Below are 21,615 nucleotides of genomic sequence, written 5' to 3' on the forward strand. Positions count from 1 at the left end.
CGTAATTTCCGCAAACATTTCTGCAAGAAAAGAAATACATTAGTCTTAATGTTTTAGGTGAAAAAAAATATTTTTATGTAATACATATGCCTGGAAAAAAGTTTTTTACAATTCAATCAAGCTGCCGTTCTGCATATCTAGAGTCTACAATACACATAAAACAGGTCCATTGATAAACTTACGCATGATGATGCTGAACACCTCAGGAATTTATAATTTCGTAATTTTCTTTTAGTGTTTACCCTATCTATAATCATTAGGTACCAATACAATCTGGCCGGTATGTGTATGAAGTTAATAAACTTCCATTTGCTTCAAATAATTATGAGAGTGTAATTAAGGGCTCCAAAATAAAATATTTATTTTAATAATTCTGTTAAATTATAGCTAAAATAAGGTACAGCATATTCATAGGGGCATCATGACACTTCGTTTTAATTCACAGGTAGCTTAAACCAAATAGAGAACAATAATCACAAATTACCAATTATATGAAATAACTTAAATGAAAACACTTGGTAAATACTTTACTTCCAAGGTACTGTGAAAAAATACATAGTTATAAAAATTATACATAAAAACGTATTTTAATATTTTTATCAGATATGAAAATTGAAAAAAATTATTTTTTTTATAGTTGGTATTTTTGGATAAAATAAGTCTACTGAAGTACAGTTGAGTTCGCTAACGAGAGGATTCACTGTCTGGATTCTTTAATCCCTTGATGGCCGCATGAGTCAATTAAAAGTACAATAAACTCAGCTCATATGGAAGACCAAAATTAACCGTAAGCGTCTGTCCTACTTATTACGCGAATGACCTGTTTTTTCACCTTAAAGGAATGTTCGCTTCTAGGTAAGCTATCTACATATTTGGGTGTTTAGTTGTCTGTAACTTGTGCATGAGAATGACACTAAGCCGAGACATGATATTCCAATAGACTCCAAATCTCTATATTCGTCTCAATTGTCTGAACTTTCTTAAATGGGCAGCTGTCGTTGAGTTCTCCACATAGGTAACCAATTTTAAAACGGAATAAAAACCGTATGAAAAACTAGCAAATACGTGTCACTTTATCTACATCTACATATTACCCCGCAAGCCGCCACAAGGGAGTGTGGCGGGGGGTGTTAGGTTACCACCCGTAAAAGAGAATAACCCACCCATAAAAGAGAATATTCACACCCATAGCGGGGCATATATTTATGTAATGCCCATTTAAACTTACACAAATGCAAATACATGCGCAAGATACTTACATAAACATGCACCAACAAATAAACAAAATGTTTACTCAGCCTTTAATATTATCCTCGCTTTTGATTCGAATGCCTTTACTTTTACTTTTATGGCTTTGAGACGGAGAGATGTGTAATTAGGTTTACCGAAAATCATATAGTTCGATTCCGGACACTTAACAAGATGTCCGTCATACTTAGTTACAACTGCAAATATTAGCATGCACATTAAGTGCTTCACTCTGCTGGGTAGGTCACCAATATGACTGCAATCAAATTGGTGTTCAACATATTAATCATTCACTTCGAAGTTCACGGTTATTACCATAGGAGCTACTAATAGTGTCCCAAGCATCTGAGATTTATCATATTAAAATTTAGCAACTATTAAAATTTTAGAAAAGAGCCGGAAGATTTGTTAGAGATTTAAGAGTTAAGACGTAGGGTTTAAGAATACGGTATTTCTAAATATATACGGTACCTTGCCAACTACCACTAGGGAGGGTGGCAGCGGTTTAAAGTCAAGCATGAAACATCAAAATCAAGACTTCATTAATTTGTAGGTAAAATCCTTCAAAAATATAAGTAATGATAAATAAAGGTAAATGTATTACAGTACCTAAGCATAATATACTTCTCTATTCATGCGAGATGAACATAGTAACAAGGACACTTTATGAACATATTTATTTTTTAGTATTTCCTCAATATATTTCGCTGCCGAGTCCTTTTCATTACCATCCCAAATAAGAATAAAGTAATCAAACTTAATGACTTCAAATACCATGAGATTTACTACGGTATTTTTTTAAACTTCGGGTACTCATGAATAGAGGGACTATTTTTAAGAATATCATTTTAAAATTTGGAAGATAAATCAGAGGATACGAAAATTCAGGAAAAGCAGTGGAGTGGTAAACTTTTGGGGTTATGCTGGCCTATAAAAACTAAAGTTAAATCAAATTTATCATTGTATATACCTTGGAAATGTTTCATCAATAAGCCATTGTTAGTAAGAGACTAGGATAACTACGAAGCAGGATGTTTGATACTTAAACACAAACAAACGATCGATCATTTTAAAGAGAAGCACCAAAATTATGGACGATTTTTCTCTCTGTAATCAGCTTAAAAAAGGTAACTGAATACTTTACTGGGTAGCTTATAATGTTTAACTGTGCTTGCGTCATAATCGACGGGAATATTCCATGACAACACCTCTTGAATTCCAGTCTCATTCCATCTTAAATACCAGCAACACCACTTAAACTCGCTCCGCATACCACAAGATATAACAGTGGATATTTTAATACGCCTACATGGAGAAAGAGCGTGGGATGATAAAGCTAGTTACAACTTATCGAGAGGAAGGAGATTTGAGCATTAGGACCATGCAAGTTCCCTGAAATCATTGAAGTCGGCATTCTTTATAAGATAATTCCCACAGATATTGCGAAAATAGGAGGATAAATATTTTAGAGGGTAGAATTCATCAAAATGTTCCTATCTCAATGGGAAGTTCTGTGCATATCTCGCAAAACATTAACTTTTTAGCTCCGCGAGGAGTATAATTATTTTCCATAGTGTATATTTTAAGCAAAATATCTATTCATCCCTATTGGTAAATACAGGGTCAAACTTTTTCAAACACTATATTTTTAGAGCACTAGATGCTAGAAATATCCCTCCTAGAGCACTAGAGATATCCCTCGATAACTTTAATTACATAAAACTCGGGAAATGCTCTTCTCCGTCCACCGGTCTCCAAAATATTATAATATTTTTCCCTTCGGTTTCATCAGATAAATTGAAAAAACACATATTTCCCAGAATACCGTATATCCTTTGCATAATAATGAAATTATTGTTTCCCGGAAACCAAAGTATAGCACGGTAACTCGTCTCAATCATCTCTTGAAAATTTAAAGCGTAGAGCTCCGCACTCATATTATAATAACTCGCTATTATCCTCTAAGGATAGTTTTTGAACCCCAAAGATGTGGCCTGAATCGATTAAGGTTAGCACATATCTAATTTCATGCATATCGATTCTATTATAAAAGACTATATGTAGAAAATACATGTAATTTTAACCCTATACGTAGAACCCCACATAAGGTCATCAATGTTTTCAAAACAATACCATCTAGCACAGGGATATGAATTAATATTAAATAGTATTAAAATTCCTTTGGATTTCATTTTGGGTTAACAAATTTTCTTTCCTATTCAGTGGTAAATAATGAATTTATGCGCTGAGATACAAAATATTTAGTTTTTGAGAAACCGTGTATTTCAATTGGACCATTATATTTCTATTTTCACATTCACGTAAGTACAAAACCACGGGGATTTGTTGGAAAGATAGCTAGAATTGTTATTCCATAAAATAAAATACTTTTGAAAACTATCCGCTTCCCTTTTTGTTCATTGAAACTAATTGCTAAATGTAACATCAAATGACCTATATTTCCAATGCAGTGGTCCAGCCGGTAGGAAAGGGAATATATATATATATATATATATATATATATATATATATATATATATATATATATATATATATATATATATATATATATATATATATATATACATTCAAACACGAAATCCCGCCAAACGGCGAATAAATACTCATATATACAGAAACAGATATAAGGAAAAGGGATAGGAACACATATAAAGGACGAACACAATAGAGGTGGGGAAGGCGGAATCGAACGGATCACAAGAGTAAAAATATTTCCTCAACCGGGACTCGAACACCGGATCTTTCCACTTGCCGGGCGGATGCTCTTAACCACTTGAGCTATCGAGGATAGTCAATTTACCCTGAGATCCGTGGGTCTAATATGTCGCCAAGCGCCCCGATTCTTTCAGCCAAGAGATGGCGTCAGGGGGCAGTTTCACCCACCAAAGGAGAAATAGACAATACACATAGAAAGGAAAGGACAGTGGGTTAGAATTCATACAACATCATACAGGAAAGGAACAGTGCGTTTCGTGGCACGCATAGCCAGAAGAAAGAGATGAGCCACATTGGCCAAATACACATTCAAACACGAAATCCCGCCAAACGGCGAATAAATACTCATATATACAGAAACAGATATAAGGAAAAGGGATAGGAACACATATAAAGGACGAACACAATAGAGGTGGGGAAGGTGGAATCGAACGGATCACAAGAGTAAAAATATTTCCTCAACCGGGACTCGAACACCGGATCTTTCCACTTGCCGGGCGGATGCTCTTAACCACTTGAGCTATCGAGGATAGTCAATTTACCCTGAGATCCAATACACACACACACGTTTATATATGATAGGATCAAAAAGTAATAGTTCTGAATTTATGTAGCGTGAACGGAGCGGAATAGGGGGGTCAGACCACCTGTGTGTGTTGGTGGGGAGCCTTCCAAAGAGACCGATATTTTTTCCAGTCGCCTGGGGGTAAGCGGATAGTAACCACGTCGATTTTCGGGAACCTCAATGAAGAAAATTCTCGAGCAGCGCTACGCCATCAAATTCTGCGTCAAACTCGGGAAAACCGCGATGGAGACCCTCGAAATGATTAAGGACGCCTACGGGCATGCTGCCATGAGCCGATCAACAGTGTTCGAGTGGCGTAACGTGTTCCGGGAGGGATGGTAGCTCGTAGAAGACGACCAGCCGGTCGCTCGTCAACTTCAAAGATTGATGGAAAATGTGGACAAAGTAAAGGCGCCGACCCACGCACCCGACCAACTCCGACCCACGCACAAACATTCGTCGGATTGTTGATATGTTAGGGATTTCGTACGGTAGCGTCCAGAATGTAATTACAGAGGATTTAGCCGTGCGATGGGTGTGCACCAAGTTTGCACCAAGAGTCCTGAGTGATGAGCAAAAAGTGAATCGCGTGCAAATTTCCCAAGAAATTTGGAACTGTGTCCAAGAAGACCAAAATTTCCGGCGGACTTATTTCTCTTTCCTCGGCTCAAGCGGGACCTCAAGGGAAACCGATACAGCCCCGTAGAAGACGTCCAAAGGGCCGTGACGGAATCTCTGAAAGGAATTCCGGAAGGTGAGTTCCTGAAGGCGTACTTGGAGTGGGAATCTCGTTATACACGTAGTGTCGAAGTGCAAGGGCGCTATTTTGAGGTCTACAAAGGATTTTATTACTGACGCCATGATCAACATGATATTTTCCAAAACTACTTCCAATTACAGTGTAACGATATTTTTCAATAGATCTAATCAAGTTTCATTCTTTCAACTATAGTGCTTTTACTATGTTTAACTCCTTAAACAGATCCAGGTCGTTAGTCGGAAATAATTTGATATTGCAATTGGATATCTTCCGTAATCTTCGACTGCGTTTCTGAAACAGCTTCAGAGGAATATTTCAAGCAAGCACTGTCTTTTTCCGGCATCTCCTCGTATATCTCCTTCGGCATTAACTTTCAAACAGGTTGTTTGAGAAACCAATTTATGTTACGAGCAGAATTCTATTAGCCTATCTACAATTTCCCTTCGTTTCCTCAATCCGAATCTTAAATTGCTTTTTCAACTAGGTCTTTTCCGATTATGACATTTCAATCTCCGAAAATTTTTGAGTTACATTTTCCTCTTACACTTATTAAAATTATGACGGTTCCATCGCTGGCCAATGCTGCACCGTAGTCTTCAATCGTATGCATTAATTTTCTTAACATAATTTTATCCATAATCTTTTCCCCATTTTCAGTATGCTCTTATTTTTTTACGTTCAGGCTGATTCTGATCCGGTATATTATCTCTGTTAACTCTATCAAGCCCAAAACCTTTTAACGTTGTAATCAGCATCTCTTGAGTATATATGAGGAAGTTCTTGGAAAGTTAGTAGGATGAATATAAGTATAAGCACGCAGTTATTGAAAGTTTAAAATGGTGATATTGAGATATTTCGGATGGGTTATGATTTTAGTTCTTTAATTTGATGGTATTCGTAATAATTTAACTGATAAGAAGAAGTCATTGTATCTTTAAGGAGCTTCTAATGGGGAGGAGTCTATTTTTCAGGCTTGGGAAGGTTCGCTTATCAGGGTTAATTGGTTCTTATCATAAAGTTATTTAATTAGAAGAGTACGATTGATTAAATTTTACATCGATGCCTTTTTAAGCGTTTACTAGAAGTGTTTATGGTTCACCTAGATCTACATAATACTCCGCAAGCCGCCCTAAGGGCGTGTGGCGGGGGTTCCAGTGAAGTGTAATCCTGGGCGTTTAGTTAAGTTTACTGGTTTAGTAATAATTGTTTTCAACTTTAATAGCATAGATGATGAGGCGCTTCAGGACCTGCTACACTTCGCACATGCGGAGACGCCATTTTGACAAGGCAAGATTTGAAATCTAGAAACCATAGTCTAACCTAGCCTTTCCTTCACCCATTACTTCATGTCCATAGGCTAGAAAAAACTCCCAATGAATTTTGGCAGCTGATAATCCTTAAGCACACAAAAATCGAATCACAGCACTCACTTGGCAACTAGTGGGAGCAAAGATATCCACGGACATTATTATCGCAAACGACTACTGAATCAAAACAATAACTGCAGTGGCTTTGGAAACAATTAATAGATGGCGCTGCATGCGCGCAACTTTATTCTGACCCGCCTTTTTTAAATATAAGAAACAGCTCTTACTTTTCAAATATAACTCGTACATATGAGCGCCAGGATATGAAAACCTATCGTTTTTTTCTTGAAATAAATCACTATTGTTTCCCATAATGTATTTTTTTCCCTTAATGAATTATAAAACCAGGAAATTCTAAACCTCTGTCAATAGACTTAACAAACATGTTCAAGCCATGATGGAGGGGGAGGGCGGGAGGCGGGTTGTTGGGAAAAATTGAAATATGGCAGGAAAAATTATATGGAGTATGTTAAGTGGATATGGACTGCTAAATACTGCGGTGGAGAGTAAAATGTTTTTAGATGAGGCAAAGACAGGACAAAATAGACTTGATTGACGGAAGTAAGGGAGGTATAATGTATTAGACCTGTTTAGAGTTATGCAGGTTTGAAGAATATTTTTATTTCTGTGTAAAGCGGACCTTAAAAAGTGGTTAAAAGTGAGTGTTTGATTCATAAAAGCCTACCTTTATCAGTAGTTTACTCATAATAATTGAACGCAACTTGTTGTATTTGACTTCCTTTACATAAATACCACGGACGGCAGTGACGCGATTAACATGCATATGCATGGCGTGTCCTTGTAATTCCCGTGGTGCGACTTAGTAAGTGAGACAAGTCAAAGATAAAATGAAGAAATGCAATATGGCGACGGATACAAAGCTGAAAAGCAAATCTCTCATTTAATATTTCTCCGTTAGCGAGTATATAAATGCTCAGTATTTCTCAGCAGGGTTCCCCGCCAAACCGACACACGTCTCCCGCTGGGCACTGGAGTTGGGTTCATGATTTATACCGATTAAATTGCGGAAGCCGCGTTAGCAGACCCCTCTCAGACCCTCCCCATATTACCTCACCCCTCACTACACTCCCACCTCACTCCCTTTCACTTTTCTGACCCAATTTAGAGAATGGAAGCAAAATGCATGACGTGGGACGCGGACTGGGAGAGCAGTAGGTGGGGAGTTAGAGGCGGGGGTGAGGGAAGAGGGTGGAACAGAAGTGGATATATATGTATAGCTTTATACCTATATGGAAACGCATGAAAGGCCAGGAGGGTGCCCGGAGAGTGTGGCAAGGGAGAGTTCCCAGGAAGGTCATTAACAGAGGCGATCTCCACTTCCTCCTTTCCACGGAGGTCCCTCTAGTAAGGTTATCTTTCTCGAACAGTCCGAGTTGGAGTGAAGCGAGGGAAAGACTGAAGAACCGGGAGAGGGACACAAACACGGAGCGAGTGGCACGGGGGCAACTAGTGGAGTGAGAAAGAGTAAAAAAGGGAGATAATATAATAAGCATGTAAATCTGTCAAGTCCTCGTTGGTAAATTAAGGAAAAAACGCAAATTTGCCGAAGCTTTTTAATGAGTCAGTGGCAACATTTTTTTTAAAGCTGTGAGCCTGGAAAAATTCGACTACTTTTTTTCGAGCTTCCTTTCGTGTAATAGGATGTCATAAGCCGAGGCAGAGAAGAGGGTCGGAATACTAGACAAAATAGCTACTCTCCATAGAGGTCTGAGAGGAAAATTATGTGGGCCGTAGTATTGTAGTAGCACATCTGAAGTAATCTGTGTTTAATTACTTAGTAAAAACTAGATTCAAGTGAATAGTGCAAGCTATTATTTTCTTCATCAACTGAGCTTTAGGTTTCGAAGAAAAGTTTAAACCTACAGAGAATGCAAAAGGTCAAGGATATTTTTTTTTCTAAAAATTAAGTGTACTACAATAGAAATCCTTGCAGTAGATATTATTACTGAATACATGGGGAGTGTATTAAAATCAATAAGAAGGGAATCAAACTTTTTTCGTGATAGCCTATCTTCACAATTTTTCAGGGCCACAAATGACAATTTTCGACCAAGTGTGGTTTCGTTGGTGATGGTTAATATCACTCTTTAGTAAGCCCTGCGATGTATAGAGTACCCATTTAAAGTATAAAGGCAAGTTCCTTTCCTCATACCTCTTTTAGTTTTCCAGAAGGTTGAAGGACCCAGGCTCGGGGTCTTTAACTTTCTAGTAAAAAAATACTGTTTCTGGTAAGCTGATGAGAACCTAATTACAACAATTTTCTCCTGCCAGTAGCAAATCGCACGACCCTCTAGTGAGTTAGGTCTATCTAATTGCAATCAGGTGGGTAATACCTGTTCCATACTATGTGAAAAACACGCCAAGGGTACATTTAAAATACAGTGCGAAAAGAGAACTGGCATAAGATTTGAAGCAGTCGTTTAGCAAACCTATAGTCTCACAATGCGTTGTTCACCCTTTCTACTGCCTTTATATTGATGTAAAAATATACTATTTCAATAAGAAGATCGTGGGTTTGTATCTCATTCAAGGAAAGAATGTTTTAGCAACCTTGGGAGATATTTACTACAATTTTCTGATAGATGCCCTTCAACTTATTAGTACCTATAGCAAAATGTTTCTTATGAACCATATGCACCATTTTGTTATTGGTACTTTCGAACTTTCCCAAAGAAACATTTTTCTTGTAACAAACGAAATGCTTTAATTTTAGTCGTGATATGATGTAATTGTAACATGTTAATGGCCAAGCAGTAGCACTTCTCCACAGGTGAAAAATTTACCGACCAGGTTTCAATTCACCAGGTGATCCCACTTTGGTGGTTCCACATTCGAACCCGAAGATGTAGTACCTGGAAAGCTGTTCGATAATAAATTTTTAACTAATGGAAAAGTGTTACCATTTTGTCATTAATATGCCCTTTTAACCATCTCTAAGAACGGATGAAAATTTCCTCTTTCTTAGAACTAATTTCTAAAGAAAGAAGAAACATTGCAAACCTGAGAAAAGTTAGGTAAAAAAAGGGTAACTTACTAAAATCGCAGCTCTTATTAGTTATAATACTGTGTAAAAATAACATCCGATTAACTTTGGTCCTAAATGTTAAAATATTTAATGTTAAAAATTCATGTGGTGGTGAAGTTTCGCTTTCTTTCTTTTCATATTCTGGCTTGCGCGTTGTTGGATGGATTCCATCAACGCGCACAATCACATATACTTGCATTTTGATCAAACGTGCTAGTTATAGACATTGACGTTCCAATAAATATTAAAAACGAATCACGCAGACCTTTCAGTTGTGTTACGAAAAGGCTCCCCTTCCAACCCTCGTCCCTGTCCGTTGTGGGACCCTCCCCCTACCTGCAGCGTTGGGTCATATTCTCTACATGTGTCCTTGGGGAGAAGAGCGTTTTATGTTGCATGTTAATGTGGAATTAGTGGAATTTCGCCGTCGAACTTTTCGTATTCTGGCTTGCGCGTTGTTGGATGGATTTCATGCTGCAACCTTAGGTGCGATTGTTTGTTGGTTTATGATGTATGTGTTTTTATGCGTGTCGGATAAAGGGATTTTTGCAAGAGTGTATGCGTCACTGTGGGTATAGTTTTGCATGTACGGGTTGATTTTGAATGCGGTATTGTTCCTTTATGGGTGTAGGCCTAGCACCCCCCGCCACACACCCTTGCGGCGGCTTGCCGGGTATTATGTTTATGTAGATGAAATGTGTGTGTGATACAACAGAGGAAATATATGAAAAAACATCTTCATTTTTTAATCTGCATGCATGACAGGGAGGTAAAACGAAAATGATATACATGTATATTACAGAAATTTATTTTTAAACGCCGCATAGCATTACTCGTTTGCAATGTCTTGATGATATGAAAACATCGAGGTCGCAGGTTGTTTTATAAAATATTTTGAATTATGCCCAAGTTTGATTTATTTATAATTCATATCTAACTTCAACATTACTCTGGAAATAGATACTACTTATACCAACATATTCTAATCTCTGAAACAAAATATCAATTTATACCCTTTCTGAAGCTTCACATAGATTTCTGAAGGATTTCAAGCAGTTAAGAAATTACATTCTTCATGAAAGTTAACAGAACCAAGTTCATTTATACCTTTCTAACTAAACTTTAACTGGAGAAAATTTGCAGTGCTAATGAATACAACATTGAGGGAGAGTCATGCACCAATTTTAAGTTTTCACTTCCATTCATAAAGACAAATACGTCAGTGCGTAAGTGAATTTTCTGTTCTCAAAACCAGAGGTAAATTTCTTCGTTAAATTTAGCGAAGCATATAAAAGCTTAAACTTTTTTTAAATGAGGAAAACGTTTGCTTTTTGCGTCATTATACCAATTGCGGATGAGATCATATATTCATATCAAATGTCTATACTGTCTTATCTTGTTCTCTCAAATCGTATCATCATGGTGACGTAGTTGAAAGGTGAAAGGCGTAGTGGAAATTTACTCAACGAGCTAATGCGCCCTCGCTGTCCCTAACATTTGATTTTCACTGCTATTTCGTCAATCCCAATAACTTATAAGGCGTTGCTACTTATTAAAAGTACACTGACAGCCTGTATAACAGTTCGATTCTCATCATTTATTCTATTCATCAAACCGTATTGTTTTTCAAAATCGTTCAACATTTCCGTCTACCTTTTCTTAATGTCATGCCTCATCCGCAGTATAAAAATCAAATTAATTTCATTTCCGTTGAGCCTTGGTCACGCATCTGCAGGACATTTAGCTGTTAAATTGCAGTTTTCTCTTCAATATAATGATTAAGCATAGTACTGCCTTGTTAGGTAACAATTGCTTCCTAATGAGCGTACGTGCAACTAACCCAACAAACATTAGCCGCCAGAGCTCTCTGCTTCTACGCGAGTGTGACTGCCTCAGAATTCCCCTACGATCGTTTATATCTTTACCTAGACCCCCATCACATCCGTAGCTTTTACTTCCAGTCCCGAAATGACGTTTCTTCTTCCCGCGAGGGCAATCCGCTCACCCGCCGCTTCAAAAACCTCCAGCAAATGCTGAATGAGAGGGAAGGGTGAGGGGATATAAATTTCTACAATACCAAGTTTTTGTTCACTCGGGAGACCTGAGGCAGGCATTATCTCAACAACCTCCGATGGGTTGTCCTGGGAATTAGGCAAGCCATTCAATTATTTCGCAATTTGTTTCTCACGTTTCGCCACGACTGAATGAAACATTCTTTTTTTTTCCCTTTCGCTTAGAAGATCCCACTTGCGTTACGTATCCATCCCTTGATTCCTCATTCCTTAATTAAAGAAGATTCTCAAGAGCCCTCATATGAGGAATAATGCTGCTGTTTCTTTGTAATGCGCAACTCCATCAGGAATGAAATATAAGAGCGCCCAATTTTTTTTTTTAATTTCTGTAACTTTGTTTACTGCTCAGATAAATTCCATTCAAAGAGAATTTTTCCAGAATTGATATTTGGATTACGTTACGCGTTAAGAGAATCCTCCAGGCAATACAATTCTTCCATGCAGGCACTTGTTGATAAACAACTCTTTCCCTATGTCATTTAGCAACCCTGAGGTGATGAAAGAAAAAGAAAACCTATGCTGACATCTCAACGCCAAGGTAGAAAAAAATTATCATTTTCCTTTAATCGTCACTTCACATGAATGATATGATGAATTTCTTAAGATATCTAAAAAGAAATAATAAAACGTTAATCTTTTAAAAATATCCTTTAAATAATAAAATAAACTACGTACATAGAATAACCATTTGATACTTCAGTCAATGCAGATAAAAACAAGAAAACGTTTCCACAAGATTAAAATATGCGTTCGAGAAAAGTTATTGAATAATTAATTAATTAAGCATATTAATTTTGTTAGGTTGGAAAATGTTTCAAATATTTCTGAAGCATAGGCTTATACAGCCAGGCAATTTTTCACGGATATTTTTTATTTCAAATCAATAAATTTCTGGATGTTAGTTCGCGAAAATTAATGATATAATTATCAAATGGTGATGGTGATTTATTTAGGGTAAGATTTCAGAGAGACAATAATGATTCTATCATTAGATAACCTTCCCTGAAAGAGTTCATTCTATTGACATATCATTCAAAATTATAATATATATATATATATATATATATATATATATATATATATATATATAATTATATATATATATATATATATATATATATATATATATATATCCCTCCCCGGACTACAACCTTGGCGTGGTGGAAGGACTTGTGCGCTCCGATGACCCCTAGAGCTGTGCTGGTGGAAGTAATAATTATTGCTCCTGGTAGGGTCACCCATGCCAGATAGGTCGAAGGTTAGGAGCCGGACGAAAGGTAGTCCACGCAGCGTCTGTTCCTCAGTGAGGCGGCTGCAATGGCGTCTGACCCCATTGGGGCGTCCAGTAAGTGATGGTCTCACGTTAAAAACACTATTGAGGAAGGCAACGGGAAACCACCTCAATTATCATTCCCAAGATTAACATGATGGACTATACAGATATATATATATATATATATATATATATATATATATATATATATATATATATATATATATATATATATATGAATAACAACAAACAACATTTTAATAATACACCGGCAAAGCAAGGAGCAAAATCGTTTATTGATGAGGGCCAGTATTAAATCTTTTCAATTTAAATAATGAAATTTCCTACAGAGAATACGGCTGAGTTGTCAAAATTGTTTCTTTTCGTTAAATTAGTCAACAAATTTCTTTTTCCGCGTTGTTCACATTCAAATTCATATGCAACGCTTCAGTGTAAAGGCAGGGAATAGAGTCAAGTGGAAGATATGATTCATTAAAAAACAACTGCGGCGTAAGATTCCGAGAGGCAATCAACTAATGGGACCCAAAGAGAGAAGTAGAGTCTCGGCTGCTTCTGTTTGCCACTCACTTGTTTAAATGTAACGCCCTTAACTTGGCAATGCACCCGTAGCTTCTCATAGCCCCACCTCCAACAATCTCTCGCCTCCGTAAAAAGAACACTTTCGCGATAATTCCCGAGTATTGTGCAATGCACAAGTTAGTAAGCAACGCAATTTCCTACTGGAAACGCTTTGCCATTAACAAGTAATTGCTAAGATATTTCGAAAGGCACTAGGGAAAATATCCATTCGTGTAATTTAAATAAAGACACCGCAATTTTATTGTAAAACAACATATTAAATATTTAATTAACTGTTTCAGATAAACCCGGCTGGAAGTTTTCCGATCATAAACACATAAAACCCAGCAATTTTCCATTTCATATGAAAATCTACAAATTATTTCACATCAGGTGCGTTTATCAAAAATGACAATTACACCTAGTAACAACTTCCCAATGAACCTAGAACATCTAATCTTCACGTCTCAAAAACTGCATTCAAATTTTCTCCGTTGCTGGATTAAATCATTTTTAACTTCAACATGTTCAAATTATATCTCATGTTACGATGGATATCCCAGTCAACTAGGTATAAAACTATGGACCTGAGGGTTCCAGGTTTAAATCATAGTAATTCCTCAAGGCGCTATATGCTTTATAAACGCTGCGAGAATTTTGATCCCTATGTCTTTCCGTGAAAATTCAAGGGGCGCAGGGAAAGGAGTTGGTCTCTCTCTAGATGGAATTTTTCTACCCACCTTAGGGCTCTTTAATAGGCGATCTCCAACCATCACCAATTAAATTCAGAGGAAATTATCTTAAAAGTTTAAAACTTGAGATTCCTCATTTTCTCCTCTCTAACGAATGCTGCCACTAGGGGTTTGAACGTACAAATACGCTCTTGGAACTGCCAGGATCGACGATGTAGGGGTTACAAGCATGTCCTTTTCTTCATACTTATGTGAAGAATATGCCCCTACTGTTTAATAAAAAACCTATCGAGTCTCAGCGTGGTATGCATTAAGTACAGCTAATGTACAAGCTGGGCATTAATAATACACTTCCTCTAGTACTAGAAGTATATATCTTCCTCGTACCTGAAGAAGAATATTGATGATGCAACGCTCCAAAGTACGTTTTTCAGGAAACTACGATTTAATTAGTTGAATGAAAAAGTGTAGAGCTTTCGATTTTGATCAGCTACGCTAAATATCTCATCAAACTCATATCCATCTCAACTCTTCATTGCACAAATTTTTCACGCCTAAAATATCGTGTTATTTCTTCGACGCTGCATTATTTCTGTCGCAAAATTTATGCCAGGCGAAAAGTCTCCGTAAAAGAATGCCATCACCCTACACACGATATCAAATGAAGGACAACTCTACATGATTGAAGTGAAAATTTTAAGACAGTGAATCAGCGAGAGACTATTCACTTTTCTGCCTCACCCGGTAAAGAACTCTAGCCTCCCCATCTAACTTTAAAATTGTAAACGTTTAGACGGTTAAGCCTGATTACCTCTCGACTCTTCCCATTTCCTGCGCGGCCCATTCCCCCTGCATTCTCCTCCAAAAAGGGGGGTCCTCAAACACACTCTCCTTCAAGCCTTCCATTCCAGGTCAACCCAATTCTAGTGTAATATATCCAGTCCCTCCCCCCAGGCTCTTCTTACTTGCTGTGACCCCTTTACCAGCCCCTTCACCCCCTCCTCCCCAACCCCAACACCGGTAACCCACTTCCGAGACTCATTACTTCATTTGCATACTCACGAGTCTGAGGACGAATGCCGAGTTGTTTCGTAAATTCAAAAACCCTTCCCTCACCTCCATAACTCACTTACTTCTTGGAAGATATCTAGCGTCAATATTGTGGCTGACCTACATTTCCTCGAGCTCATCCCTCCTTTATTTTGCGGGTTCAATTGAGTGAGAGGATAGAAGACTTTTTCGGGAAGTAACTCCGGAGACAATCACCAAATTTTTATAATTTTTTGTCTGTTGATGAGAAAAAGAAAACAATTTGTGACTAGTAAATGGAGGGGACCTGGAATGGCAAAACTGTAAAAAAATATATTGCCTCTTTGAAGAGATTGTTCCTCCTTGTTGTGACAGAATAATGGAATAATGATCAGTCTTTGTAGATTTCGCCACTAAAATATTTATAGTTAATGATTGGAAATGTAACTGGGTTATTACAAAGGATGATAAGCCGCTTAATGGTGACATTGAGTTTCAGAAATAGCTACAAGCAACGCTAATCGTTGAATGTCAATTTCGAGTGGCAATGGACAAATGTGTTTAACAGAATTGGGATATTTAGATAAAAGATTGGGAGAATAAAGAAATGGGGTTCAGACTCGTTACAGCTGTTTTGAATTACTTTTTTTTAAATTCTACATTGGCTCTTTAATAAGAAGGAATTAAAGGAAGAATTCTATTAATCAAATTGGTAAAATACTAAATTCTTTAAGAAAAATATCAAGAAACAAAATTATCTCCAAACGAACCTCCCTAAATTTAAGTCAAATATAAACCGTCCTTACCTCATTCTGTCATTCACACAACATGGAAAATTTTGGATTAGTGAAAAAAAGTTATTAATCCATTCTATTAAGATGAAATTAACATGCAACAAACATTTTGGAGTCACCTACTTTTACCCAAATGTTAGTGTCACCTCCAAAACACAGCAATATAATGAGAAAAAGCTAATTTAAAATCCAAGTTAATTTATTTAGTCAAGGTTGCAAGAACCAATGCTACCTTTGGGATTCATTCGCCAGTTTTAGGTGAACCAACCAACAGCTTTTTAACCGTATTTCAGTCTTTGTTGCACACTGTCGTATGGACTCGTATAATTACCTAAATAACGCGTGTTATTTCACCAGACAACTAAACATTCATTTGCAACACGAGAAATTTTTCATTACATTTTATATGGTTAAGAAAGATTAGAAAAATTCGTCCGTGAAAATATATGGTTTACTTTAAAATACCTCTTTTTTAACAACCCTAGATGCAAGGGACATTTTTTTACGCCGGATCATTCTCAGAATATTATTAGACCGCGAAATATTGGCATGAGAAAGTGCGCAAAAAGAAAAGATTATAATAACACTACGGCAAGAAACAATAAAATAAATAATTTTTTATGGAGTAGAAACACGTGCAAAGAAAATATTTGGAGACACATCTTGAGCATAATAGCCCAATCCAAAATGAAAAGTCAATCTAATAGAATAAACTTTCATTTATTGATGATTTAACAATAACTGACAGTATAATTGAAGAAATTGTGGAAAAAATGTATCCCAACCTACATCTGGTGCATACAATCCTATTTTAATTAGACATAGACAGGACAGGCAACAGAATCTTGAGGAATGTACTCAGAGAAAAGGAATTAATGTAGAATACCACTATGGATTATAGAAAATGGAGCCGGTGAATCACCAACTAACTGCTAAAACTTTTAGGGAACGAAAGAAAGAAGGGTTTTGAAAATGCTATGATGATGATGAGAGGAACATATTTGACTCTATAAGTCAAAAAAGCCTTCCAAAGGCAATACTGAAAGGAAAAATGAAAGATAAGATCTGAATAAGACCAAGAGCGGACTATTTCCTGGTAGCTAAGTAAAAATATCCACGTATAAAGCATTTCGATTGGCGATGAATGGATTGTTTAAGAATACTGCGATTCGGTAGAGGAAAGTAAATTTATCGCTGTACAGTTGCATAGTCGGTATTCATCCAAAATTTACCTCACCCTGTAGAATATCAATAATGATGAAAATAAATGATCTATGAATGAAGTAATACTCGAGCCGAATGTCTAATGCAGTGCATAAAATCATCTTCTAATTGATAATTATTGTAATTGCTACCGGTTGAGATGAGACTACAAAAGGATAATAAAATTCCGGAGACATTTCTACAAGTTTGGCCTTCAAGGGCTTGCGTTTTAGTATCAACTTTAATGGCTTAGTTTGAGAGTTTTAAGTGTTCCACAATCATAGCATAAGGGTGATACGAAACCTTTCCAAAACCTTCATCTAGAAACGACAGACCAAAAAACAAATTTCCTCTGAGTTGAATATAATACCTTCAAATTGAACCTGATATTTATTCATTTGAGCAAAGATATCCTATACCGAGAAACTAATTAGCAAATTGAGCAAATGGGATCGAATATTCACTACATTCAGTTCTACGAAAAGACGCTACAAATATGCTTTTCAATATAATTCTGCAAATATGTACCAAACTTTGATTGGCATTTGATAAGAGATATGATGTAATCCGTAATATTTCTGGTATTTTACGATCAATAGAAACTAAAATTGGCATTGTTAATGCCTATTAAAAGCAATAAGGCTTGAAAGTTACTACAAACTCTTGTAAGAAATTGGTCTTATTTCATAAACGTGAGGAACACCTATTCTCTGCCAGAATGAAAGGAAAATGGCACGAACTTTTCAGCGTTATGACTTATGGATTTCAAATCGTAAAACCATTACTATTAATGACCACTTCGGAAATCACACAATTTCCCAAATTTGTATTGGAATACGAGTGTATGTTTGTGCGTCGGAGCTGCTTCGATAGAATATTTCAAGTTAAATTTTAGGTAGAATAATCGTATATATTCAGAAAAAACAGCATTTCAATAAATTTTTGAATGAAGAGAATGTTTACATAAGACTACGAAACTTTGGGGAGTCATTTTTGTAATTTTCCTTTTACATCCATTTCCTACGCCAAATTTTTCGTGTTACCAGGTCGAACCATGAGTCAGGAGGATGTTAACTTTTAAATAATTATTAACTGAGATATTTTGCATTATATTCCTAACTAGCATAATATCCATGTCTCGCATAATGTGCGTATATTCTTATAAAAGGGACATTCCTGCAATTATAATTTGGACTTAATACTTTTTTAAACATAAAAGGCTAATACTCCTTTATAAGTCAGTCTTCCGATGCATATGAAACCTTAGGAAATTATCAAACGAGGCAAAACTCGATTTGTGTCCCTGTTTCCGCTATCAATGTTTTTGGACAGATATTGCTTCATAATCTGGGATGAAACCTACTTCTACTGACAAATAATTTCTTATGAAACAACACGGTTATAATTCATATTTTTCATGAATGCTCTATATTATCAACTTCTACGATTGCATCTTTTTAGTTTTGGAAATAATCAGTAAAGCGATTTCAATTTTCATTCAAGTATTATTCAAATTGTTCTATCGCTCTCCCATGTTTAGAAACAACACGGAAAATAGAGGGCACTGAATATTTGGCACGAGGCCTTAGAAGTTCAAAAATGATAAGATTTATCCAAGTTACAGATACAAGCTGCGAAAACACATATGGCGATGAAATGACTACATAACTGAAGCAAGTAATAAAAAGCTAAATTCCGCTGCTCACTTGGAATTGGAAATCCCCGTAAAAAAATGGAAATGACTAGAAATTCCCCCTGCTAAATTCCAGATCAAATCACTTCCTCTTTCTTCTGTTACGTAGAATCAAATCAGGGGTTCGTATGACTTCTCAAATAGGGTGATATTTCCCTCAGAGAACAGGCTAACGGAGGAAAAAAGAACGGTAATTAATGAATGGCTGCTGGAGATCGAAATCCTTTAATTCATGTAATTGGGCCATCGGAAACGGAAGCAAATTTCCTTTCTTGATTAAAATCGTGGAAATTCCTTTTCTAAAATACTTCAAGAGGCAATGTTGTATCCTATGTCATTATAACAGAATGCAGCAGTACCGACAATGAACTATCACTTTTCTAAAAGCGATATTTCTCAATTTAAATAACTTTGTTAAGAGAGGAAAATGATGAACACTATTAGCCTTCTTCGGTTTATTCGGTGTGTCTGCTATTACGCATTATTAATTCTTAAACATTTAGGCACGGCCAACTTGGTTAGAATTTGGAATGAATAAATTAGTGGAAAACTGTATTAACGCGTAACTTGATGCGTGACTTGGCGGAAATGGCGTCTATTGAATCTTAGATTGAAGATTTTAAAATGTGGCTCTGGAAGGGTGAAATTGACAGAAATAGAAACAAACGAGGAAGTTCTAGGTGGTAATTATTGGGATAAATCCAAAGGAGGCAGGAAAGGTGGATACAGATCAATGCAACAATTTCAGAGTGTAAAAATCATTCGCCTTGACTGGGATTCGAACCCAAATCCCTCAATATCCGGTCGAGTGCTTTAGCCACTTATGAAACTGCGGGAGATGCCGCACTAGTAACTTTTAACGGACACATACGCTAATGTGCATTTCAATGCAACAATTTCAGAGTGTAAAAGTCATTCGCCTTGACTGGGATTCGAACCCAGATCCCTCAATATCCCTAAAGCACTCGACCGGATATTGGGTTCGAATCCCAGTCAAGGCGAATGATTTTTAAACTCTGAAATTGTTGCATTTAAATGCACATTAGCGGATGACTCCATTAAAAGTTACTGTTGCGGCATCTCCCGCAGTTTCTTTGGAATTTGTCAAGGTATAAACACCGTAAGTGTTTAATGGTTGGCTTTAACCTCGTGGACTGTGGCGCGTCGCGCACGAATACGAATGCCGGTGACATTGTATGCACGGCATTTCGTCACAACATCTAGTTCCTTTAAAAGCCCTAAAATTTCACAGTTTAAGAGGACGCCTCGTTAGCTTAAGTGGCTAAAGCACTCGACCGGATATTGAGGGATCTGGGTTCGAATCCCAGTCAAGGAGAATGATTTTTACACTCTGAAATTGTTGCATTGAAATTCACATTAGCGAATGACTCCGTTAAAAGTTACTGTTGCGGACTTTCCCACAGTTTCTTTGGAATTTGGATACAGATCACTGTGTTTGGCGGTGAGATGTGGAAGACTGAGACAGAGGGAACAACGTTAGGCAAGAGAAACTTTAAGGGATAGGGTAAGTATGTTGGATGAAATGAAGGGAGGAAGGAAAGATATGCATAATTGAAAAGATTTTCAGGAGGATGTGAGGTTGTGTTCTGAAAGTAACTTATTGTTATTTAAGTTATCCAACGTTTTGTTGTTCCGTTGTTTAGCCTGTGTTCCATAAAAAAAAACAACTTTCACCGGTACATTAATAATGTAATTAAATGACGAAGTGAAAGTATAAGTGAAACCTAAAAATTAATTTCGGTGATAAATCGCAGTTCATCATAACTTCTTCACAATTTACAACAGTCCATCAAAAACGTTAATTTCATAAAACGTCACTATGCAAGATTATTAAATTGTTAATTCTCCTCAAAGATTTCCACAATAATGAGGAAAATTAAACTTTTTACGTCATTCTTCCGGAAATTTTCCACCGTTCAATCATTTTAATCCTGCATTTGTCTTTTACAGAAGTGACGGTTGGACCCCAGTAACTTTCAGGACTCCGTGCTTTTCCGAGGTAAGTAGTTTTTTTTCATTTTTTTTAGATATGTACAATGATATAATGAAAATTAGATAAGTGTAACAGTACTTCACATTCGAAACCTTCAATTTTACTAAAGATTGTTTATTTAAGTAAATTTTTATCGAATTTCCATTGATTTGCTGCGCAGGTAAGATCCATAAAGGAGCCAGGTTACCGAAAAATCACTAATATTCCGTAATGATCAGTAAAATACTTTTTAACGACTGAATTAATTTCATTTTGCTTTTGAGAAAAATAAGACAAAATTATTAATGCAGTAAATATAATGTACCTTTGTGTACATGTATGTCTTTTAAAAAACCCTTATTTTAAGCGAAACTACCTGGATCATCCCTGATTACTGACTTTGAAACGGGTTTCTTCTTACAATTTTCTTTTGGCCCAATAATAACTTATAACGTGATTTGATATCGTTATACCCCTAATTACTGCTCTTGCTATGAATTAAATTTTGTAATAGCAATAAAAGCTCTTCCGAGAATTAATCATTCAAACGTAGTGTCATAAAAAT

The 21,615-nt window shown here is 36.5% G+C and overlaps 1 long non-coding RNA gene across 1 annotated transcript in view; it reads left to right on the forward strand.

Moving 5' to 3' along the window:
- The window catches only part of LOC139695061 (uncharacterized), a 624,365-nt gene that overhangs the window by 390,829 nt on the left and 211,921 nt on the right, over window positions 1–21,615 (forward strand). Inside the window, exon 5 of the long non-coding RNA XR_011702263.1 lies at window positions 21,029–21,077. This is a non-coding gene — a long non-coding RNA (uncharacterized lncRNA). The remainder of the gene's footprint in view (window positions 1–21,028; window positions 21,078–21,615) is intronic.

The sequence above is a fragment of the Hetaerina americana genome, unplaced genomic scaffold (assembly GCF_022747635.1).
Source record: "Hetaerina americana unplaced genomic scaffold, ioHetAmer1.1.p SCAF_6, whole genome shotgun sequence".
NCBI classification, from domain to species: Eukaryota; Metazoa; Arthropoda; class Insecta; order Odonata; family Calopterygidae; genus Hetaerina; species Hetaerina americana.